The sequence below is a fragment of the Rhinolophus sinicus genome, chromosome X (assembly GCF_036562045.2).
Source record: "Rhinolophus sinicus isolate RSC01 chromosome X, ASM3656204v1, whole genome shotgun sequence".
Lineage (NCBI taxonomy): Eukaryota > Metazoa > Chordata > Mammalia > Chiroptera > Rhinolophidae > Rhinolophus > Rhinolophus sinicus.
In genome coordinates, this window is record NC_133768.1 from 77,267,979 (window position 1) to 77,291,731 (window position 23,753).

Here is a 23,753-nt window from a genome sequence, read left to right on the forward strand (position 1 = left end):
GCTCAGCATTACACTCTCAAGATCCATCCATGTTGTCACAAATGTTCCTATATCATCTTTTCTTACCGCCGAATAGTATTCCATTGTGTATATATACCACAACTTCTTCATCCATTCATCTATCGAAGGACATTTTGGTTGTTTCCATGTCTTGGCCACCGTAAACAAAGGTGCAATGAACATTGGAGCACACGTGTCTTTATCTCTAAATGTTTTCAGATTTTTTGGGTAGATACCCAGGAGAGGGATTGCTGGGTCATATGGCAATTCTATTCGTAATTTTTTGAGGAACCTCCACACCGCCTTCCATAACGGCTTGTGCAGCCATTCTTCTTGAGCCCTCTTTGAACCTTGCCCCTCTCTAGAGCTTTGACAGCCCTCACTCCTCTACACCCACCCTACTCCCTTTTAGAATGAGCTCATGCAATGGTGGAGCCTGCGGGCACCACTCAGCTGAACAGTGGGTGGGATTTGGAAAGGCTGCTTGGAGTGTGCATGTAGGAAGCACTCCAGGAATGCCAGGGTCACTAGGGTACAGCGTACAGATGTACTCTGGAGTCTTGCAAGGAGTGAGTGCCAGACCTGGGGAATGGCTTGTTTTTTGTTGGTTTGTTTTGTTTTGTTTTGTTATTCAAGAAGGGGGAATTGGAAATCATGGGGCTTTTCTTGGCTCCCTGGGGCTTTAATTTTGCTCTCTCCACATTTAGATATCCATCCACCCATCCCTGACTTTGGATTAGGACCCCTGTCTTCTGATGTTCTCTAAAAGCATTTGTGCTAGCCTGGATCCAGCTTTATTGTGAATTACATATAGGTGCTGCTTTTCTTTGAGGACAAACACCATGGAGGGAAAGTGGGATAGGGTAGGAAGGATTGCAGAGCTTGTGGTGCTGTCAGGGGAAGTTTGGTCTCCTCTTTGAGAGGCATAAGTGATTGTGGGGAAAGACAGGAAAAGGAGAGGTTAAGGAGACCCCGTCTCCTTCAGGGCTGGACATGGACAAACCTCTGTGGGGAAGATAGATAGGGTAAATTCACACACACACACACACACACACACCAATATATACTAACCTAAGAAATCTGGGGAAGATTGTGAAAGATATTCCTGTGGTGGAGATTGGGGAAAGGCAGAGGGAAGTTCCAGTTGGATCCAGAGGCTGAGGCCCTCAGCAGCTGTTAGATGATATAGCGACTTCAGAGTGCTTCCTGCCCTGGAGAAGGAGGTTGTTGAGAAGGCAAATGGAAATGGAGAGAGACACTTAGAGTTGAGGGATGAAATAAACTGAACAGCAGTGCCAGGTCTTCAGGAAGCTCAGTTATCCTCAGAGTCCACCTGCATTTGCCATCATCTTTCATTTTTCTATTGTGCACTAAACTATAACACCTCTGGTAAATATGCAAATATTTCATGCTTGTCATATTTGATTTAGTCCCCCCAACACTTGTCAAAGGTGACTAGGACAGGTCTTTTCCACTAGATAGCAAACAGATCCAGAATGAAGTGACAACATTTCTTAACTTGAATCTCCCAGTTCAATGCCCTTTCTGGACTCCTACATAATAATGCTTTTTTTTCACATTTCTTTGGTTCTCTGCCTTTTGAAGGGATTTCCTGAAATTCACTGTAGTGCATGTGTTATATCTGTAGGGTTGGGTGAGGGAGTGGTAGCAGGTGGGCAAAGAGGTTCCCGCTCCCCCACAATACTTCTCTTGGCAGGTTTCCCCCAAGAAAGAGCAGCTGAGTCCTTACATCTTGTGGCAGCTGGTGTGCCCAGCACTGAGTCCATTGGAACTAAAGGCAGCCCAGCCCTTTCTCATGGGCAGCGCCTACCTGAGCTGAGGTCCTGCAGCAGTGGTGATATGAGGTGAGTATTGGATTCCAGGGCAGGGAGTTAGGGATCTCCAAGTTCAGGAAAATGCCTCTTTTCCATCACAGCTCGCAATGTTAAAGGTCCTGCTTGGGCATCACGAGGCAGACATCAGGGCATGGCCCTTTCTTTATGGGGGATTGACCCCAGTACAGGGTCTCTTGGTTCTCCCATGTCTAATATGGGAATGACAGCCTTGACCTACATCCTAGGGAGAGTAGGAGAAACAACCTAACAGTCACTGCCAAGTCCTTTGCTAATGTTAAGCTCCATCTAAGAGTTTCAATGTAACACAGACATGCTTCTCATCAAGCTGTCCTTTCCTTCCCCCCTGCTTTTGGTATCAAAGTGGCGTTTCAGCCACATGCCACATATTCACCAATCAGTTCCTATAATTTCTACTGCCTCATAACCTTAATTTTACCTGCCTATTCAAAGTGTAACCTGAACCCGATCCATCCCAGCTTAACTTAAAACCTTCTAGAACTTTCCCTCTACCTTCCCACCCAACCAGGGATCACTTACTCCTCCAGCTCTCAAACAACACTTGAGTCTGTACTGTGTTGATGAGTAGCTCTTGCTTCTATGCTGCCTGAAATGGTTCTTGCATGGTTCCAATAGCATTCGTCTTGGCAGGTAAACTAGACTGTAAGCTCTTCAGGGTAGGGACCGGATCTCATAGGCCTCTAGTCTCTCTCCCAGGGAAAGTGCCTGACATTCCCCAGCATCTTTCAGTTTGGGCCTTTCTCTCTTCCTCTCTACTTCTTGCAGGTTTCTTGGCCTGCTTCTCTGATCATCGCCCTGTTCTCTTTGCTTCTCAGGCAACCATTATAGCTTCCTCTGTCAGCTTCTCCAGCTGGCCTTCTGTTGCCATACACTGCAGTCCAACCACCTGTTTGTGTCTGGCCGTCCCTCCGTATCTCTGTCCTGTCTTCTCTCTGTTTCTTTGTCAGTTACTTAAATATCTCTCATATTGCCCAAGTAAAAAGCAAACAACCAAAATTCTTATAAACACCCAAGAAGAAAAACAAAAAAACAAACAAGGAATATGCAGTGCAATTCTCTTTCACGCTGAGCCTATCCTGGGCCCATAGGACAAAAGAAAACTGCAGTTCAGCAGCAGCTGTTTATGTGATGCCTTCTCACGAAGGGGAAGCTCCAGAGTTTTGGCCGTGAAATTGAAGGTATGAAATTACAGCCTTGCCGATACCAATGCATTCAACTTTCTAGAGATGCCCTGGTAGGGGATCTTCTATAGCCCTTGAGTGGCAGAAGGTAACGAGAACTGGCTAAAATAAGAAGCAAGCCCCTGGGTCACTCCTGGGTGTTCTATGACAGCTACAATAACTTGTATTTATTGAGTATCTACTGTTGCTAGCACTATACTAGGCATTTTACTTGCATGAGACCATTTAATCCTACAGTAACTCTGCAAGGTAGGTATGTTTTTGTAACAGTTAATGTATTTGTTTCTGATTATAAAAATGATACTAACTCATGGTAGGTATTATTATCCCTGTTTTACTCATGAGGAGATAGAAGTTGAGAGGGGCAAAGTAACTGGACACATGCGACTTTAGGAGGAAAGACCCTTCCTCGAAAGTTTCTCATCATCCCAAATTATTTTGGTACCCTTCAGTGCTCATACACACACTCTCACAATCACATTTATGTACTCTTGTGCATTCATGCAATCATGTTTACTTCTTTGATTCACACTCACTTTTCACACTGGACACATTTATAGTGATAATCACTTTTACCCCTCACCCTCTCACACAATCGTATTTACAAACCCACTACATACAGTCACATTCATACTGACACATACATTTATATAGTCACGTTTTCATACACAAACTTACACTTGCCATACACCTCACTCTCACATTCTCACCCCACTTATACCTGTATGCTTTCTTATATTTTCACACACTCCCAGTCACACTTTCACTCTCACATCCACACAGATGATAGAATCATCCGTAACCCTCACATTCCTACACAATTACACACACTGTACACACAAATACATATTGACTTTCCTCTGCTTGTTTCTGTCATAGACACCCTCAGTTTCATTCACAACACATTTATACTATTACTTTTTCCTCTTCACATTCACACATTTACACAACTTCTAACTCATCACAGGCACATGCACATATGCATGCATGCTCTGATGTTCACATTTGTACATGATGACACCATAAACACAATCCCCCCCATTTAAACTTTTATACTTTCTTACATTCTTGCACTCAGAATTACAAGCTTTTGTATACTCAGCACTGACACAGCATCCATACTCTGTCACATTAACATATAGTCACACTTACACATGGAAACACACTTATTTTGATACACACTCAAACATTCATATACATTCACCTTCACACTGAGACATAGTTGCACTGTTCACCAAACTCACAGGCATACATAATCAAATAATCAAATACACTCATTTTCATAAATGTATCAATTTTCACTGTCACATGTCACCCTCTTCTCAGACTCATACACAATCACACACAGGTACAGTCACATTGACACGCACTGACACATCTATTTGCTCACTCACATTCAATACTCACACAAATTTATATTAACACAGTCACACTTACTGCACACCGAGGCTTACATACTTACATTCTCACATTTTCATATATTCTCACATCCACAACCACACAATCAAAATCATAACTCCTACACATTCCCATGGACATACACTCCTACTCCCTGACACTCATATCCATTCCCATGTACACCCTCTCATGCACCAACTCCCATTTGTATATCACACATATTCACACTGGCACAATCACACTTGCCACACACTCACATTCTTACACATTCTCATTCATACTGATACCACTCACTCACATTGCTACGCACATTCACCGCAATCTACATATAGTGACATGCATAGTCACTGACTGCATTTACACTGGCACACCCCACACTGACCCACACAATTCTCACTATCACGGTCAATTCACAAAAATACGTAAATGTACTCACACAGAGGCAGTGACTGATTCCATGTATGACCACATAGACTGATCTTCACTTAGACTCACATTCATCCTGTCACATCCTCCCTTACATTGATACACTTGCTCAGACTGACCCACATGCCCACAGAGTCACTGATGCATAAACCACTGACTCTCACTTGACACATTTTGAACTGCCATGTGTTCTTACCCGGACTCTCACATGGACACATTGCCACTGACACATACTCATTGACAGTAACCAACACTCCTTTACTGAGACGGTCCCATTGACCCACATCTACTCTCATTGATTTACATACACATGCTTATAGTGATCTACACTTTCATGTCCACACCCAGATATACTTTCCCAAACTCTTATACCTGCCCCACACTGATATTGCCACATTCACACACCTTTTCACTAATGTACACGCACTATAGCAAACCTGATTGCAGGTAATAGTTCATAATCACAGTTGTCACTCTTTTTTCTTACTTGCCACTAGTGCTCTCCTCACCCCTGCTTAAAGGTTTTCCAGCAACCTGTGGCCAAAGGAAGAGTGTTGGTCTCAGCCAGGGTGCTTATGGGTCTAGATCTTTCCAGAGCAGAAAGGACTGGGATTTATGTCTAGGATTAAAAAGAGAAAGTTCAATTGCACAAAGCAAGTTTTGTATCCTTTCACCAGTTTCCTTTAACAGAAATCATCTCATAGGCAGAATGTTAGCCAGTTCTATCCAAAAGAGATTGGAATTTCAATGTTCGTTTGTTTTTGTTTTGTTTTTTTGTTTTTCTGGAAGTCTATGATTAAAGTGGTTACCAGAGGGTAAGGGGGGTGGGTGGTAGGAGATGAGGGTAAGGGGGATCAAATATATGGTGATGGAAGGAGAACTGACTCTGGGTGGTGAACACACAATGGGATTTATAGATGATGTAATACAGAATTGTACACCTGAAATCTATGTAATTTTACTAACAATTGTCACCCCAATAAATTTAAAAAATAAATTAAAAAAAAAAAAAACTTGTTACCTCATCTCTCTTCCAAAAAGTGGGGAAGATGAAGAATGTGTTTCTTTGTGCACACTTAATGGTTTCCTATGCAAAAGTGTGTGTCTCCAATTTTATATTTATGATCTGGAATTGCCTGTGGGTCAGACACATGGAAAGGGCAGTACTACTCTAAGTAGGCATCTCTAATCTAGCCAGGTCTACTTTTACATGTTAACCCAGGAACATGGTATTCAAGAACGAGAAAGAAAGGGTTAATGAGTTAACAAGATGATGAAATAAATTCTATTGTGAGTGTGCATGCGCATCCACAGACTCCACTGGAATTTCAACAGCTGTTACTAACAAATTAACAGAGCAAATTTCTCAGTACATATGGGTAAAGACAAGCTAAAGAAAACTTCCTTGAACTCCAGACAGACTGTAGATTTCCCTTTAAGGGGATAGAAAAAAGCACAAAATCCAGGAGTGAACCACTAGACCAGGAGCCTAGTGCCAGAGTCATGTGCCACCCCCGTTCCCTACCAGGGATTTAGAAATATGAGAGCACCTTGCAGCAACTTTCCTAGCCTATGGCTTCCCCTGCTGAAGACTCTCTGGAGTGAAAATGAATGTAAAATATGACCAAGCTAATATTTGATATGGGTTCTGGTACACCATGTGGAAGAGCCTATACTCTGGAATACCACCCACTACCCCTAACACCCGCCATTAGATTGAGAAGTTCTTTGATAGCAGAGACCACATTGTCTTATTTAGGATTTCCAGTGCCTATCACAGTGTCAGGCCCAGAGCAGCTACTTGTGAGATTCAGTTAAGAAACTGAAAATGGTATGTGGGCAGCAACATGTTGTCAGGAAAGATCCAGTGCCTTTTCCTCAATCCCAGAATTCCGATGGTATTACCAGCTTAGATGGAGGATCTTCAGTGGGCCCCACATAGTGCTAGGCCCAGAGAGAGATTCAAATGCATGAAAGAAACATTCTGCCCTTGTGTTACTTTCATTTGAGTGGCAAAGGTGAAGTCACCATGAAACAGTAGAACAAGGCAACACTCTTAAGGCTTGAGATTAAAGGAAACTTTTTCATGTAATCTAGTGGTCTTCAGGCTCCAAAGGCCTTGAGGGCCCATGAGTGGCTGAAAACAGCAGCAGTCAGGATATAGGGAAGTCACTTCCCAAAGTAAACCTCCTTGTAGACACCTTGCTCAGCACAGGGCTGTGCCATCTTTCCAGAAGATTGTGTAAAAGAGCCCTTTGTCACTGGGCCTATGGTAGAGGACTAAAAGTGAGCTACAGACCTTGATGGAAATTTTGTACCACCTCCACCAAGAGATGGCTTTAGAAAAATAGCCTCGCAAATTTATATTTCACAGTTCCTGTTGACATGCCAAGACTCACCAAAACTAATTTATATAATTTACAAGACTGGCTGAATTTTAGGAAGGGAAAAATGTGCCGGCTTAAATTCACTTGAATACAGTGAGAAGATCTAAGTGAGGAGAACCAGCCCTTTGCATTTATATGTTTTATACTTTTCAAAACATTTAGTAACCCATTCATTCATTATGATAGAGGCATTACGAGCACCACCTCTGGAGTCAGTAGACCAGCATTTGAATCCCAGTTTCACCAGTTCTTAGCTCTGTAACCTTGTTTGAGTCAATTACTTTTCCCCCTAAAGCCTCAGTTCCCTCATCTTTAAAATGGGAGTGACACTAATACCATCAGCCTCGCTGAGTTATGAGGATGAAATGAGATAATATAGAAAAGCATTTAGCACAATGTCTGGCCTATACTAAGTGCTCAATAAATGATAGGTCTTATTATTTTCCTTACCATGGCCCTTTGAGGTAGGTGCCTTCAGAGGGACAGGACCTTAGGATAATAGACAGTATAGTTCTTTGCATCCAAAGACCCAATTTTCACAGCACTTGTTGCCTGCTTTCCTTTAAGTCTTTATTTCTGTTTAACCATGAGCTAGGAATCAGTGCTCATTCCTACTTAAGAAGATGAGTGAAAAACAGAATTAACCAGTGGAGTTCTTTTCATTTCCTGTGTCATTTTAGTACATGTTTATCAGGCCATTGCTGCAATGTTTCTTGTTAATTTAAATGTCCCCTCTAGTCCTCCAACTTTCCCCCTTGAAATAGTGAAGCCCTCACTGTTGTCATTTTCATTTGTTGGCACAGAAACTTGGGAGAGGGAAATAGAATAGACTCCTAATGCTGGTAGAGGAAGAGGTCTGGTCTCTAACCACGCTCATCTGCCCTTCATTCTAATGCTGAAACATCTGCTTTATGGATAGAAGTTATGCTTATTTCTAGGCTTTGGTCCCAAACTCCACACTGGAAGCACAGTTCACTTACTCTGAAGCCCTGAGAACATTTGTGTCCATGCAAAAGCTGCAAGTAACTGAGAACTCATCATATCAGATGGAACTGTTGTATGATTGAGGAATCATAAGAGGATTAGCTTTGAAGTCACACAGACATGGGATTGTATGGTCTTAACTCTTCCACTTACTAGTAGCTCTATGACCTTGGTAAGTGACCTGATGTCTCTGAACATCAGTTTCATCTGTAAAATGGAAATAATAACACCTCAATGGTTACACAACTTATATTAACTTGTACATGAGTAACTTTTAGCAGAGCGCCAGGGACATAATAATATCTCAATGAATGGTGGCAATTTTGTTATGGCTTGTGAAATCTGTGGCAGTAATTGTAAACATCTTCTATTGGTAGAATATCTTTAATTACTCCAAAGCATTTCCCACATATGGATCACTTGAGGTCCTCACAACCTGTTAGTGTTGTAGCTACCTTTTGTATGTGAGGAAATAGATTCAGAGGGACCAAGAGATATATTCAATGTCATGAAGCTCATTAGCAGCAGTGCTAGGCTGAGAAGGTATCAGTCCAAACTGAATATTTGCATCTTTGCGAATATTGGCAAAGCCTTCTGTGGCTACAGTCAGCACATAAGAGTTGCTTGAACTGAATGAACATAATGCTCCTTGTAAAAAAGTATATGAATGCTAGCTACAGCTTATCTGCTAACCGAGCCACATTGTGTTTCTCTCTGTATCCTATGTGATATCCAACACATTTATAAGAGAGCAACAAATGTGACATCGTTGAGTACCCTTTGCGACAAGGCTGAATGATATATGGCCACAGTGGTACCATTCACCTCCATAATTTGAGGCTTGCTGTATGGTTTTTTCATACTGCTGGAGTAATACCAATCTGGACATGCATTATGAAATGGTTAAATGGAGAGCTGGGCACGTGAGCTGGCTATTACCTGCCCAGATGCGCTTAACTCCCATGCTGATGGTCTCCAAATTAATGTCATAATGCCAAGTAAACATGTTAGAACTACTGCTACTCTATTTGTGTTTATTGTCTTAATCTTGGTATCTATACTGAGAGGAACTGATTTAGCTAGAGAGATTTTTTTTCTACTACATGTAAATTGATGTTTCCTTCAGCTTTTTACTACTTGCTATGTAGTTTATAACTCTCAGAGATAAGATGCTTAGATACACATTTGTTTTGCTTCCCACTAGATATTCCTAGTTTAACCTTTATTGAGATATCTAACGTGTCACTGGGTTATCTCTTCTTTGTATATTGACTTATGCAAAATTTACATATTTGGAGTCCATTTGCAGATATTCAGTATTTGTAGAATTTTTGTTTGTTTGTAGAGTCTGTGTAAAAATTTAGATGAATTTTCTATAAAACTCAAAAGTGCTATTCTATTGGCCCAAACCAGAATAATGTACTCCTATTATTCTCTTAGGAATATGATTATTACCGGTGATCCAATGATGGCTAATACAAGAGGTCTCCAACATAATCATATTTGTTATCAGCAAACCAACTTCATCAGTTTGTTATTAGTTCAGGTGTACAAAACAACATAGTTATTAGACATTTACATACCTCATAAAGTGAAACCCCAACAAGTCTATAACCCATATGACATTGTGCATAGTTAATACAATATTATTGACTATATTTCCTATGCTGTACTTTACATCCCTGTGACTATTATTTTTTCAATTATAGTTGACATTCAATATTACGTTATTTTCAGGTGTACAGTATAGTGGTTAGACATTTATATAATTTATGAAGTGATTCCCCCCAATAAGTCTAGTACCCTGTGTTGTGTTTTTTTATCACCATTCTAAGCTAGTTGTTTATGCTCACTTAAAAAAAAGAAACTGAGGCACAGTTCTGTTTGGAATCCCAAACAAAAACTAAAGGCTACACTGTGGATGTAATGTACAACATGGTGACTATAGTTAGTAATACTGTATACTTGACAATTCACATAATAATGTATACTTGAAATTTGTGAAAACAGTAGTTCTTAAGTGTTCTCACCATACCAAAAAAAAAGTAACTATGTGAGGTGATGGATGTGTGAGTTAACTTGATTGTGGTAATCATTTCACAGTGTATACAAATATCAATCCATCACCTTGTGTACCTTAAATAAATATAATTTTTATTTGTCAATTATACCTCAGTAAAGCTGGAAAACCCCTAAAGACTGGAAAAAAAGGCCTGACAAACTCCTCTAGGCCTCGTGAGATAGAAATATATTTCTACCCAGATTTCCATTCAGGGGCATGAGATATGTTAATCCCACCAGGCCTAGCATCCCTGCCATCTTTGGCCAATGTCTAAAAGAGAGTCCCTTCTTGAAATCTCTCTTGTGTCTTTCTATTCTCATACTGCCTGTGCTTCTTCTCCCCTGGTTCATTTTCTCAGTGTTGTCTCTCTTCAGAATTATTACCATGGTGCTACCTGGAACATCCCACTCCATGGGGGAAAAATCCCCCAGTCTTCAACCTGAGACATCTACTACATTGTCATGCAAACAGTAGTTCTGAAATTCAAAGCTAATCTTGCCATCCCACTGCTTAAAACCTGTTCATCTAGACAGGAAGGGTCCAAACCACAAAAAAAGACATACAGGACCATTCTTCATTTGGTCTCTACTGATCTTATATTTTTCTCATCGTTCCTCTTTGCTATAGTCACATCAAGTTATCTGCAGTTCCTCTAATACATTGTGTTGTCTCTAATCTCCTCTGGACCTTAACAACTGTTGTTCTTTGCACTGAAAATTTCCCTCCCTATGGTTTGGTTACTCATTCTTCCCAATTCAGCTCAAGTGTACTTTCTCTGTGAAGCCTCCTTCTACAGGCTGTTGGAAGGCCCTTTCTCTGTCCTTCAATAGCAACCTGTTGTCATGGCCAAAACCCATTACATTTTAAGTCTATTCAAGAGCAGGGACTGTACCTTGTTCATTTCCTGCCCTAGATCCTGGTGAACTCCTATTCATCCTCCAATAGCCTGCTTAGGTGCTATATCCTCTGAATCCCCTGGATAGCATTATTTACCCTTCCTCTGCTGTCCTTCCAAAGCATCCTCTGTCTTTCTGGGTACATGCTAGACACTGTAAATGCCATATGAATGGGTTTATGAAGGTTTAATGATTTCCCCAAGATTACAGAATAGTCCAGAAGTAGAGCTGGAATTAGCCATCCTTCTTTTGCTTGAGACAATTCTTTTGTTTTTATAAAAGACCTACTAACTAAAAATTAGCCCCCCCTCCCAAATTAAAATTGCATAACAAGATAAAAATTAGTTCTTCTAAGAGAAGAGTTTTCTTCTAAGAGAAAGGAAGGAGTTTCTTTTTCCCAAGCTCTCTGTTCTTAATACATTTCCCCCATATATGTCCTGCTCATATATGGCTATAGTTACAGAAAATGCTTTACATCAGGCCATATTGATTCCTTCTTTTATAGTTCATCAGGAACCAATGCTTTTGCTTCTTTTTTTTTTTTAAATTAAATTTATTGGGGTGACAATTGTTAGTAAAATTACATAGATTTCAGGTGTACAATTCTGTATTACATCATCTATAAATCCCATTGTGTGTTCATCACCCCAAAAAAAAGAAATCTTGTACGTGTCACTTTCTTCCAGAGTTTGGAGATCTGTTCTCTTCCTTACATAATACCAACATCACTTAGTTCAGTAAAAGCAGGAGGATGGTCAAACAAACGAACATGAATTTAGCATGCTCAGAGTATTTGTTGGCTAGAATACACTGTTGAATAATGGCTTATACCAACCTAGTGGTTTCCACTTTTCTTTTTAATGTATTGGGGTGACAATTGTTAGTAAAATTACATAAATTTCAGATATACAATTCTGTATTGCATCCTCTATAAATCACGTTGTGTGTTCACCACCCAGAGTCAGTTCTCCTTCCATCACCATATATTTGATCCCCTTTACCCTCATCTGAACTCCTACTCATCCTTCTATACCCCGCTTCTATATCCTCAGGTCCCTCTGGAAACATTAGTTACCCTTCCTGCTATGTCCCTCCAAAGCACTCTGTGCCTACCTGGGTTGCATCACACTGTAATCTCTATTGTATGTATGCATGTCACTGAACTGTGAGCTCTTAGAAGACAAGAACTAGTATTCATTCATCTCTCTTTGTATACACCCTGACACAATACCTGGTACATATAGATGTTGGTAGCATGAGGATGAAAGGCAAGGCAATAATGTTCTTTGGAACAATATCAAAACTTTTCTTTATGTATGAAGGTGTGATCATTGCCACTGATTTCTCATACAATAGGATAGCAGTCAAAGAGAGTCTGACCTTCCTCCAAACTGCTGCAGTCCTCTTTTTTTTTTAGCTCTTCATTTTGCAACTCACATGCCCTTATTTGTTTTGTAATTATATTTTTATCTGTGTATTGAATATACATTTTAGATAGCAGCCAGGGATAAAACTCACTGCTCAAGCGTATAGCCTCACTCAGCGCTTAGCATTTATCTCTTTACTCCCAGCATTTTGAATGGTGCCTGGAACATAAGCTTCAATAAATACTTATTGTTTAAAAAATGAATGCATGCACAGATGGGTTGCTTAAGAGGCTTATTCTTAGAGTTACTATTTGGCCTCTCAAAGGGTAGTATGTCTCTGTTTTGGTCTCAGGATTCTTTGAAATAAAAGTCAACCAGAAATCAATAAGAAGAAAGCATGCAATTGGTTTACTTTTCTGTAAAAAGCAATGTTAGATTGACATAAGATATTTTCCTTTTTTATACAGCTGTGTAACCTACAGACCCTCATTATTAATCTAGGCAAAAGCGTATAAGGCATGCTTAGGCTACCTGCTAAAATCCAAAAAACTGGCTGGTGGTTGGCTGACATGATTGTGAGTGCAGGGAATGTATCAGGCTCAATCTCAAAGGAGAAAGAATGCTCTGAGATGAACATTGTTTCATACAAAGTTATAATGCAGACACACACACACACACACACACACACACACACACACATACATATATACCAGGGGTGCCAAAAAAATGTATACACATGACTTGTATTCATCTTTTGTTATCGGTATATATTGAGTATTACAATTTTAATACAGTTTTTTCCTTTCTAAAATGTGTATACATTTTTGGGCATACCTTGTTTGTTTGTTTGTTTGTTTGTTTGTTTGTTTATTATAAACACTGAGTTTTCTTCTCCTTTCTCTCCCCCAAATTTTTGTCAGGATGTATTGTAAGCCATAGTACAGGCTCTGCGGGAATAATTTGGAAACTCTACTGACTGATTCTCCCTCAGGCCTACTGAATCCAGCTCCTGCACCAAACCCTGCTTCTGCTTTATCTGCAATTTTCCTACCAGAATATCATATCTTCCTTTGAGGTGAGGGCTAGGCCCTGTGATCTCAGCCTGGGGGATTCCCAGGGCCACAGAAAGACTAGGCACATGGCAGTCTTCTCTTTGTGTGTGTGTGTGGTGGGGGGTGCCTGGGGAAGCAAAGCTAATCATGTGCTGGAGTAGAGATCTGCTCTAGCATGAACCAATGATGAGCCATATTTCATATAAGTGTATAGTGGCAGCTGCAACCAGGTAGTAGGAAAATGGGAAGCAAGGGGAACATACTATCTGATGGATCCAACAGTTTACAAATGAAGATCTTATGTTAGCTGGGCACAGGCAAGCCTTAGGAAAGCCAGGATGATCAACTGTGAGGTCATCCTTCAGATCTGGCTTTTGGTTTCTAGAAGAATTTTCTTTGCATGGATTATGACCTTTTCTTAGACCCATGGTCAATTTTCTTTAAAGCAAAAGGAGTGGTCTTTAGTGGGCTAGGAGGTAGGAAATTCCTACAACTGAGACTGTGACCCACTGAATGTTTATCTCCTACCATTTGTAAAGTGGGATAGGTGGAAATTAGGTCTTGTTATGTCCCATTCTTCCTTTAGTATTTGAGTGAACTTTTTTTAATACATAGTGTTTCCTCTTCCTTAACCATAGGCCTCAAATAAGATACTGAGATGCATACTCAGCTCTTTTAACTTTGTAAGCGGGCATTTTCCCGCCAAATCGCATCGTCGTAACGCGGGGCTTTTTTGAAATTTTCTCGCCAAAATTAGACTTTCCGTAAAATATATCTTTCGATCTATTTGATATTTTTCTATGAAACTTTCAGTGTTTTAGTTTAAAAAGAGGTCTCTATTTATTTACTTTGCAAAATTTTTGACGGTTCCAACTAGAGGTGATATGACGAGTTTACTCGTTTCCCGCAAACAATGTGTTAATATGTGGACAGGTGAACTTAGGTCAAGGAACAAAAGCTTGAAGAAGAGTTGGTGCATTTTATGCCAGCTCAAATTCATTGACCTTCAGTTCTGGCAAGATGCTTTGTGTGTGTGTGTGTGTGTGTGTGTGTGTGTGTGTGTGTGTGTGTGAAATATGAGCATTGCTAAATCTAAATTTTGGTTTAGAAATAATACCAATGTCTCAGTTGACCCCATGTAGCCCTTCTGTTCAGACATGCAGTAGGCACCTTCCCTGTAGAAAGGTGATTTGGGTACAGGCAAAATGAGAATAGAGCAAGGACCTAGAATGATGAGCCATGACACATAGGTTGGAAGAGGATGTCCAGGCGTCTCTATGGTATAGAAAAGGCCCTAGCAAATTCTTGAGTTGAAATTTTAGGCTTAGATTTGAGGAAATCTGTGGCTCTTTCACTGGAGTGGATCAAGGAAAGGTATAATTATCACCCATGCATAGTAACAGGAGCAGCCAGAACCTCAGAGACTTAAGATGTTGGTTTACCATATCCTGCTCACTTGGGCTGTTAGTCTGCATCTAATTTTTTTTCATCTGAATGCTTCCTAGGATACTACATTCTCTTTTGAGAACTAAGAAATATTTTATTACTAGCTTTTGTTTCCCTTTACTTTGTCCCACACATTTCTTTGAGGCATCATTTAAGGTAATCACTTTTTTATGCTTAAAAAATTTCTGCCTCTGTTCTTTATGCATTTTATTTTCTCTTCTTAGAAGTATTAGTGTTGGAAATGAAAAGCTGAAACCTGCAATAATGCCTCAAATTGCAAATATAAATACACATCAGATGATTATTAGCATTTTCTTGGTATGAGTTCATGCAGCCTACAAAATCAATAATAAAGTATGGTATGGCATACATTTAGAAGCTTAAGATGTCATTGGGAAATGAACTGTTTGTCCCACATAATATATGCAGTATATGAAGTCTGGACGCTAGAGTATACCTATTGATTTCCTTATTTGCAACCTGTCATTGAAATTTGCAACTATAATATGCTACCTTATTGGATTAAATTAATGTCAAGTTCTTGCTGAAAACAATGGAAGTCACTCAAAGATGTTAGCAGAGAACAGGACTACAGCAGAACTGACCTCATTTGCTTTGCGTATGAGAAAGAATATGAATGTATTCTATGAGAGTGTGCTTATATGTGTGTCAGTAGTGAGGTATCTTTTGCAGGATCTAAGATTGAAACTAGGCGACTGTAAAAAGAGCTAGTTACCTCCCTTGCTTGTCTGGCTGCTTTTGCAAATCTGCTTAATAAGTAGCTCAGCTCCTCCTGATTAAATGATCTTAGAAATGGCTTCCCTCCATTACACACTGTAATGGTATCTCCCAGGTGAGGCTCTCTGAAACACCACACCCCTGTCTCTGGTAGCAGAGTTCCCTTGATGAGTGCCCCAGAACAGACAAGCTCCAAAACAAGGCCATCTAAGAATTGGTATTACCGGCCAAGGAAACCTGTTGGAGTTCTGTCAGTAAATCACCTAGCCTTGGGTCTTTGGATGAGAAAAGCAGTTGAAATCAGTAAGTACCAGCCTGAAGTAGGTTGAAGTGAAAAAGCTAGAACTATTATATGAATATTTTGGAAGGATAAAAGTGTATATATGAAGAGTGTGTTTCTTTGTGGGTTTATTTGGATACATGTTGTATTGGTATAGTGGAAAGGGAATCAAGAAGAGTTTGAAATTCTAGTCTCAGTTCTTCACTTATTTTGTGATCCTGGGTAAGTCACTTAACCTTTTTTTTTAACAATTCAATCTCATAAGCATTTATTAGACACCTACTATGTGCACTCCAAAAGCATCTAGGGATATAGAACTCAATGACTCTGGGCTCGCAGCCCTGTCTCCTGAGAGCAGAGTGAGGAGGGAGAGCAATACTTATCAGTCAGGACAGCAGGTCTGAAGTGATTGGGGTCTTTGCCACTACGGCCCCACTGGTTGGCAAACTGGTCGGACCTTGAGTCCTCCACTCCGTGGCCACTGTCTCAATACTTAAAAAGGTCAGTGACTCTCTGAGAATTCTCTCTGGCATCGCTGATCAATTGAGCAGCCCAGGCACCCCCAGGTCCCCTTTGTGCAGCGTCATAGTTCCTGCAGGCATGGAAGTATTTGTCTGAATCTTTGTAATTGGCTTCTCTCATGTCAGAGTAGGCGCTCCACATGTCTTTCACTTAACCTTTATGCTCTTTTAATTCCTCAGGTGGAAAATGGGGATAGTACTCCCTTTTTCACATGTTGGTGTCTGGATCAAATAAGAGTGAGACTTAGAAGCCCTTTGAACATTACAAAGTCGTATAGTAAAAACAGGTATTGATAATCAGATGGTAGCTGGTTTATATATGATGTTCAATTGCTTGACAGTTAGACCGGTGCTAATATTTTCAAATATGATTGGCTCAGACCTTCTTTGAGTGGACATATATGCTTATGCAGCATTATGGAAAACTTAGAGCTACAACAATTGCATAGAATATATAGAGTTCCATTTCATTACCTCACATGTGTATTTAATGCCTACTGGGAACAAGACACTATTTTAGGCAATACGAAAGCATTCAGTTATGACAGAAGGGGCCTTACCCTCAAGGAGCTTATGATCTAGTGATGATCTGGATGGCTAAGGTTAGTGGTTGGTCTGTCCCTTGCCCACCTAGTCTGGGAATGGGAGTATGGGTTTAGAGCTGCTGGCAGACCCAGACCAGGCTCGTTCTTCTTCCTGTAAAATGAGATGAATGCTCTTTGTCTCCTCTTTGGCATCCTAGCATACTACAGGAGTTAATGTCTGAAAAGTCACTAGACATCTTCAGATGCATGTTGCTGTAGAAATACAATGCAAAAATATATTTTTTCTTTTAAATTATAATATTTTGTTCCTTTTGTGGAAAGCTAGATGATTGCTTCCCTCCTCCTCCTCCTCCTCCTCCTCCTCCTCCTCCTCCTCCTCCTCCTCTTCTTCTCCTTCTTCTCTTCCTCTTCCTCCTCCTTCTTCTTTTCAATGAAAAACATCCATTATATCTTCTTACATTGTCAGTTATAAGTGTCTGAGCTGGTTGGTTCAGTTGCTAATAATGCGTCTAAGATAAATTGGGTTTAATATCAGTGGCAAATACTAGTTAGCAAAGTTAATACTAGTTATTAGTTAATACTAGTTAGCAAAGCAGAATTTGTTTCCCAGTCACAGTCTATACCTGGAAGTTCAGCTAGCCATCTTGAAAATGTGTGCTTTTGTTTACAGGGAGCCCAGGAAAGGGCCAGCAGTTAACTCCTGGATCCTTTTTCCCACTACCAAAGTACTACCAGTGTATACATCATCCTGATAGTAAAAGTAGCAACCTCATCCTCAAAGAACAGACTAGTGTTGAGATCATTGTTTAAGGAGACATTGGCTGACTTTCAATCTACGAGTACATTTACTGAATACCTCAAAGTCTGGAAGCTGTCATTAAAAGTTCAATTTGTCTTGATATATAGAGCTAATTCTTGTTATAAAGATTTCTCGAATTCTAGAAATTTGAATTATTCTCATGTTTTGTTACTGTTTTTAACATAATGAGAGTTTTTTTACTTGTTTACTACAATCTTGAGATCCCAAAATCCATTTTTCTGTCATATGTGCTCATATCAGGTTGGCTGTCATCTCATCAGCTCAAGGTGTCTTGCAATCCCATTCTTCATGTAGCTATCTCAGAAACAATAGGAAGTTCATCCTGGAAATTTCCCCTAGGCTACATCTCATTCCTGTGTTAGATCCTCTAGTTTGATATGAAAAGGATACTAAGAAATACTGATGTGCTCATAAACTTGTAGTACTAACCTTGTGTGGCTGGTGCTTTTGGAGCTTTACCTCTGGTTTTATTAGGTCATAGCTGTGTATCTACTGGCCTGGGATTTTGTTTTTAAAAGGAGGTCAGTATTAGTTTGTCTCTCATTGGGAAGATATGCAAAGAAACAGTTATTTAGATTTTGAAAGCAGACAGGATAATAGATATGTGGGTTGTCTCTGATGGTACCAGGTCTGATGAAAATTTATTTCAGTTGTTTATGGATTAATAGATGGCCTTAAAAGTTGTAGTGCCAGTGTTTCTGGAGTCTCACCCCTCACACACCTGGGTAGAACACCTGTGGCAAATGGGCACAATTGGCATCTTTGGTTGCATGTAATTCAATATGTATATCGGAGTATGAATTTTGGCCACATTAACTAGAGTATAATTGATTACCTATGTTTCCCCTTGACTCTTGGAACATGCAAATTGGTGGCTTTTTTTTAACCTACTAACCTACTAAGCATTCTATGTTTACTTTGGCACTGTACTGATTAAAAGAATGCATTTTGGAAGAATGAGAGAATGATGACAATTGTTTATAATGCTTAATCCTTTCATTTAAAGTTCCAATGCATCTTGATAAAAGCTTTCCTCTAAAATGCTATGCAGTAAATCTCTATGCCAAAAGGTAAATCAGTGAAGAGCTGTGTGTATGTATTTGTGTATGTTCCTGTGTGTGCATATCCTCATGTTTTTTTGGGGGAGGGAGGGAAGACAAAGATAAGGAGGGAGGAAAAAAGAGAAGTAATCTTTCCTAGTATTCTGAAAAATGGGTGTTTAGGCTCCTTGGTTGTCATGAGACAAGAGGCTCATTTTTATTACTGATGAATTTCAATGGTAATTACTGAGCATTGGTAAACCACATTAAGTCTCAAGGGCTGGATCAAAAATGTATAACATTCACAGAAACTATTTGAATTCTCTTTGAAAAACCTAGTATCCAAGTATGAAATCAATCTGTAAACATATATAATCTGTTGCTGATTGTCCATTAAAGTTAGCTGTTTCTCCACAATGCTAAGGGTCAAGTTCTAGAAATGAAATGAATGGCTTGTGACTGTATCCATTGTGCCACTCACTTACAAGTTCCTGTTCTGTTGCAGAAGTGAACAGTCAAACTTTAATGATAGTTTTTTGATTGGGTTCCTAGAGAATAATGGTACTTTTGTACAATTCTTGAAATAGAGCCTACAGCCGTCCCAAACAAAATAGTCTCTTTCAAGATCTTGGAAATAATGACATCATAGGCAGATTGAACCAGCAGTCCATAAATAGTATCCTTTGTACAAAGCTCCCTCAGGGGAGGGACCTGGCTTAGTAAATTGGCATTATTTACAAACATATCATAATAGAATCCCCCTATTTCTATGTTTGTAGACTGGTCAGAGACACCTCCCACTTGGTAAAGAAATACTGGGGGTGCCAAAAAAATGTATACACATGACTTGTATTCATCTTTTGTTATCAGTATATATTGAGTATTACAATTTTAAAACAGTTTTTTCCTTTTTTAAAGTATGTATACTTTTTTTGGCACCCTCTGTATATTAACAGCAAGGCTTCCTTACAGGTCTTTACCATTTTTCCATCCATCTCTAAAAATGCACTTTGAAGCATTGGCTTTGAAGTTGAGTTAAAGATAACAAGAGCCTCCTGAATCATTCTTTTGTCACCAAATCAGAATTATTTGGAACCATTAAAAGAAGGTGAAGATTGGTTGTGCCTTGCAAAGGGTAATAAAGAACTGAAGTAATATCAGGATAATTCAAGCAAAACCAACCAAAAAAAAAAAGTGCTTTGTATCTGGTGGCAAATTCTTCTCAGTGACTAAATTAAAATCATGAAACTATCCAAAACAGAATAATGAAATGCCACTGGTGAAGTCAGTCTTAAATTCACTTTTATTCTGGGAAAAAAAACAAAAACAAAAACAAACAAATGGTGAATTTACAAGGACCAAAATCAAAATGCAAAAGAAAATGCAGACCTCTTAGCATTACTTTCACATTACAGTTAAAATATATTCTAGTACCAGTAGTAGCCATGAATAGAGTTTATCCTTGATATCACAGTTACCATATTTTGCCATGTGTAATGCATACTTTTTTGGCCCAAATTTGTAAGGGAAAAATATGGATGCACGTTATACATAAGTAGTATTATTTCCGTATCTATATAAATGTTTTTAATTCTTTTCTTTATGCTTATGAGTTAAAAGTGTAACTCTAGGAATCAATAACAATGTCAGTATACAAAATAATACCTTGGAATATGATTATCGGTTTTGTTGAACTTATGACAAACTTGTAACTACGAAGCGTTCTTGGCTTTCTATGATGCACAAATATCATAAATTTGTTACTGACACATAAAATTTCTTGTACCTTGTATCTGTTCTTATGTTTTGTAATTATTTGTTACATAAAATTTCTTGTACCATTATATGTTAATACAAAAAACAAGTACCTAAATGTAAAAAAAATTGAATTAAAAAATTAAAATGAAAGATTTTTTTCCCTCAAAATTTGGGCCAAAAATGTGGGTGTGCATTATACATGGGAGCATGATACACATGGCAAAATATGGTACTTTTCATTTTGCTTTGTGTTTCCTTATATAGGAAAATGTGAGACTTATCAGTTGTGGTCACTGATGACAAAACATTTAATACTGAGTATTATCACTATCATGATTACTGAACAACATACAGAATTGGTCTTAGTTCATTAAGATAATGCAAGGCATGACATTAGTAAAGGACAGAAAATTCTTGTCCAAATCAAGATCAAGACAATCATTGTTAGCTGGCAGTCACCTGTCCACATTGAGAAGCTATTAATTTTTTGCATTAAAATTAAGCACTCATATTCACCAAAATACCAATTAAAGAGTGCAAAAATAAGCCATAGAGTAGGAGAAAATATTTGCAACATTATGTAAATGATTGTTACATAAAAGAATTCCTAAAAATTCGTATAAAAGAGACAGACAACACAATAGCTTTATCCAAAAGTATTGAATAGACACAAAAAGGAAAATCCAAATTGCCAATGAACACTATGAAAAGATATTCAGCCTCATTTCTAATTGGGAAATACAAATTAAACCCCAACAAGACACCATTATATATCCCCCAGATTGGCAAAATTAAAATATCTGAAAATAACAAATGTAGACAAGGTTGTAAACAAAGAGAATACAAATACACTGCAGGAGAGAGCATAATTGGTACAATTACTTTGAGTTTGGCATTATTGAGTACTTTATGACCCACCAATTGCACCCCAGAGAAATATGTCTACATGGGCACCAAGAAATATGAGAAGGAATGTCCATAACATAGTAATAAAAAAAACAGAAACAACCTAAATATCTAATAAATGATAGAATGGATAAATATTTATGGCTTGTTCTTACATTGGACTACTACTGGGTATTGAAAATGAATGACCAATAGCTACATGCAGCAACATGGTTAATCCAAGCTGGCAGGAAGTGGCAAAAGAGTATGGAAGAGGTATGTCCATTGTCCTTCACAGGCAATGGCTTTGCCTTCTGAGAGGTTCTTCTTCATCTGTTTTCTTCTCACAATATTTGAAGTGAGTTTTGCATTAAGCTTTCTTTGGAGCTGTGCAAATGCAGTAGCCGGCTTCTTGCTGGTGCAGATGTTGGCGCCTGAGTGTTGCTTTATGCCTTCAATACTTAGAGACTAGCTTTTTGATGAGGCTTGTAGTTTCTTTGAGAATATAATTGTTTCAAAAACTGAAAAGGATTCTGTTAGTTCCATGAGGCAGTCACCACTTCCAAAGTTCTTTTCTGAACACAGTTCTCAAAGCTGCTTTATTTCTTTGCTTACATAATCAGCCAATGATTTTCTCTCTCATTTTAGTGGTGGCTACTTTGAGTCCATCTGAAACAATAGGCATCATAGCCAATCCTTAGACTCCTAATCTCATTTTAGCCACAGACCTCGCTTTTAGTTTGGCTTAGTTTTAATGGGACTTTGAAAACTCTTTGAGTAACTAGTTTTTTCTTGTTTTGGACAAAGAAGCAATTGATTTTTCTAACTGTAAAGATCCACATTTCTGGACATTCTTTGCAAACTGACCAATTCTTACCTGCACTCTGTAGTAATATCTTGCTAAAAATCAAGAAGAAGCAGCTAGTAGATATTAACAATATATTTTTAATTAAATGTATTGGGATGACAATGGTTATTAAAATTACACAGGTTTCAAGCGTACAATTCTATAATACATCATCTATGTGTCACATTATGTGCTTATCACCCGGAATCAGTTCTCCTTCCATCACCATATATTTGACCTCCTTTACCCTCTTCTACCACTCTCCTCGCCCCTTACCCTTTGGAAATCACTAAACTGTTGTCTGTCACTATGAGTTTTTGTTTCTTTGTTTGTTTGTCTTGTTCCTTTGTTGCTTTCAGTTCTATATCCCACATATGAGTGAAATCATATGGTTCTCAACTTTTTCTCTCTGACTTATTTCACTTAGCATAATAATCTCAAGATCCATCCATGTTGTCATAAATGACACTATTTCATCTTATGGCAGAGTAGTTTTCCACTGTATATATGTATATATATACCACATCTTATTTACCCAATTATCTATCGAAGGACACTTTTCTTGTTTACATGTCTTGGCCACCGTAAATGATGCTGTAATGAACATTGGAGCACATCTATCTTAATGGGTAAATGTTTTCAGATTTTTGGGGGTAGATACGCAGGAGATGGATTGCTGGGTTATATGGTAATTTTATTCTTAATTTTTTGAGGAACCTCCATACTGTTTTCCATAGTGGCTGTACCAATTTACATTCCCACCAGCAGTGTATGAGGTTTCCTTTTTCTCCACAGCATCTCCAACACTTGTTATTATTTGTCTTGTTGATGATAACACCATCAACAATATGGTTTTATGCAACTGCTTCCTCTAGAGTTAGGCAAGAGGTCTGTCCTTCAAATTATCACCGATGACAATCTTACCAAATTTTTTTTTTTGCCTCAACATAAGAAGGACTATGGCTTTCTAGTAAGCAACATCAGTTTTCTTATCTCCCAACAAGTATCCAAGTACACATATGTTGTGTGTTTGTAAAAGCAATACCATGCTTTTGGTACCATTTTCTATATTAATTATGGTAAGGTTAGGCTGCTCTAACAAAGAGACCCATCAATAATCTGACACTTTATGTTGGAGAGGCTGTGGAGAAAAAGGAACCCTCATACACTGTTGGTGGGAATGCAGACTGGTGCAGCCATTATGGAAGGCGGTGTGGAGGTTCCTCAAAAAATTACGAATAGAATT

General features: G+C 38.9%; 1 protein-coding gene and 1 pseudogene across 17 annotated transcripts in view; one reads left to right on the plus strand and one right to left on the minus strand.

Moving 5' to 3' along the window:
• Positions 1-23,753, plus strand: part of PAK3 (p21 (RAC1) activated kinase 3) — a 415,175-nt gene that overhangs the window by 193,158 nt on the left and 198,264 nt on the right. Inside the window, exons 3-5 of one of the 17 annotated variants that reach the window (XM_074324349.1) lie at positions 1,718-1,865; positions 2,963-3,052; positions 13,496-13,650. The exons of 15 other annotated variants lie outside the window; for them this stretch is intronic. The gene's annotated coding sequence lies outside the window, so the exon portion shown is untranslated. The remainder of the gene's footprint in view (positions 1-1,717; positions 1,866-2,962; positions 3,053-13,495; positions 13,651-23,753) is intronic. One more of the 17 variants, XM_074324350.1, reaches the window with a different exon arrangement.
• LOC141569680 (serum amyloid A-2 protein-like) lies at positions 15,928-16,754 on the minus strand (annotated as a pseudogene).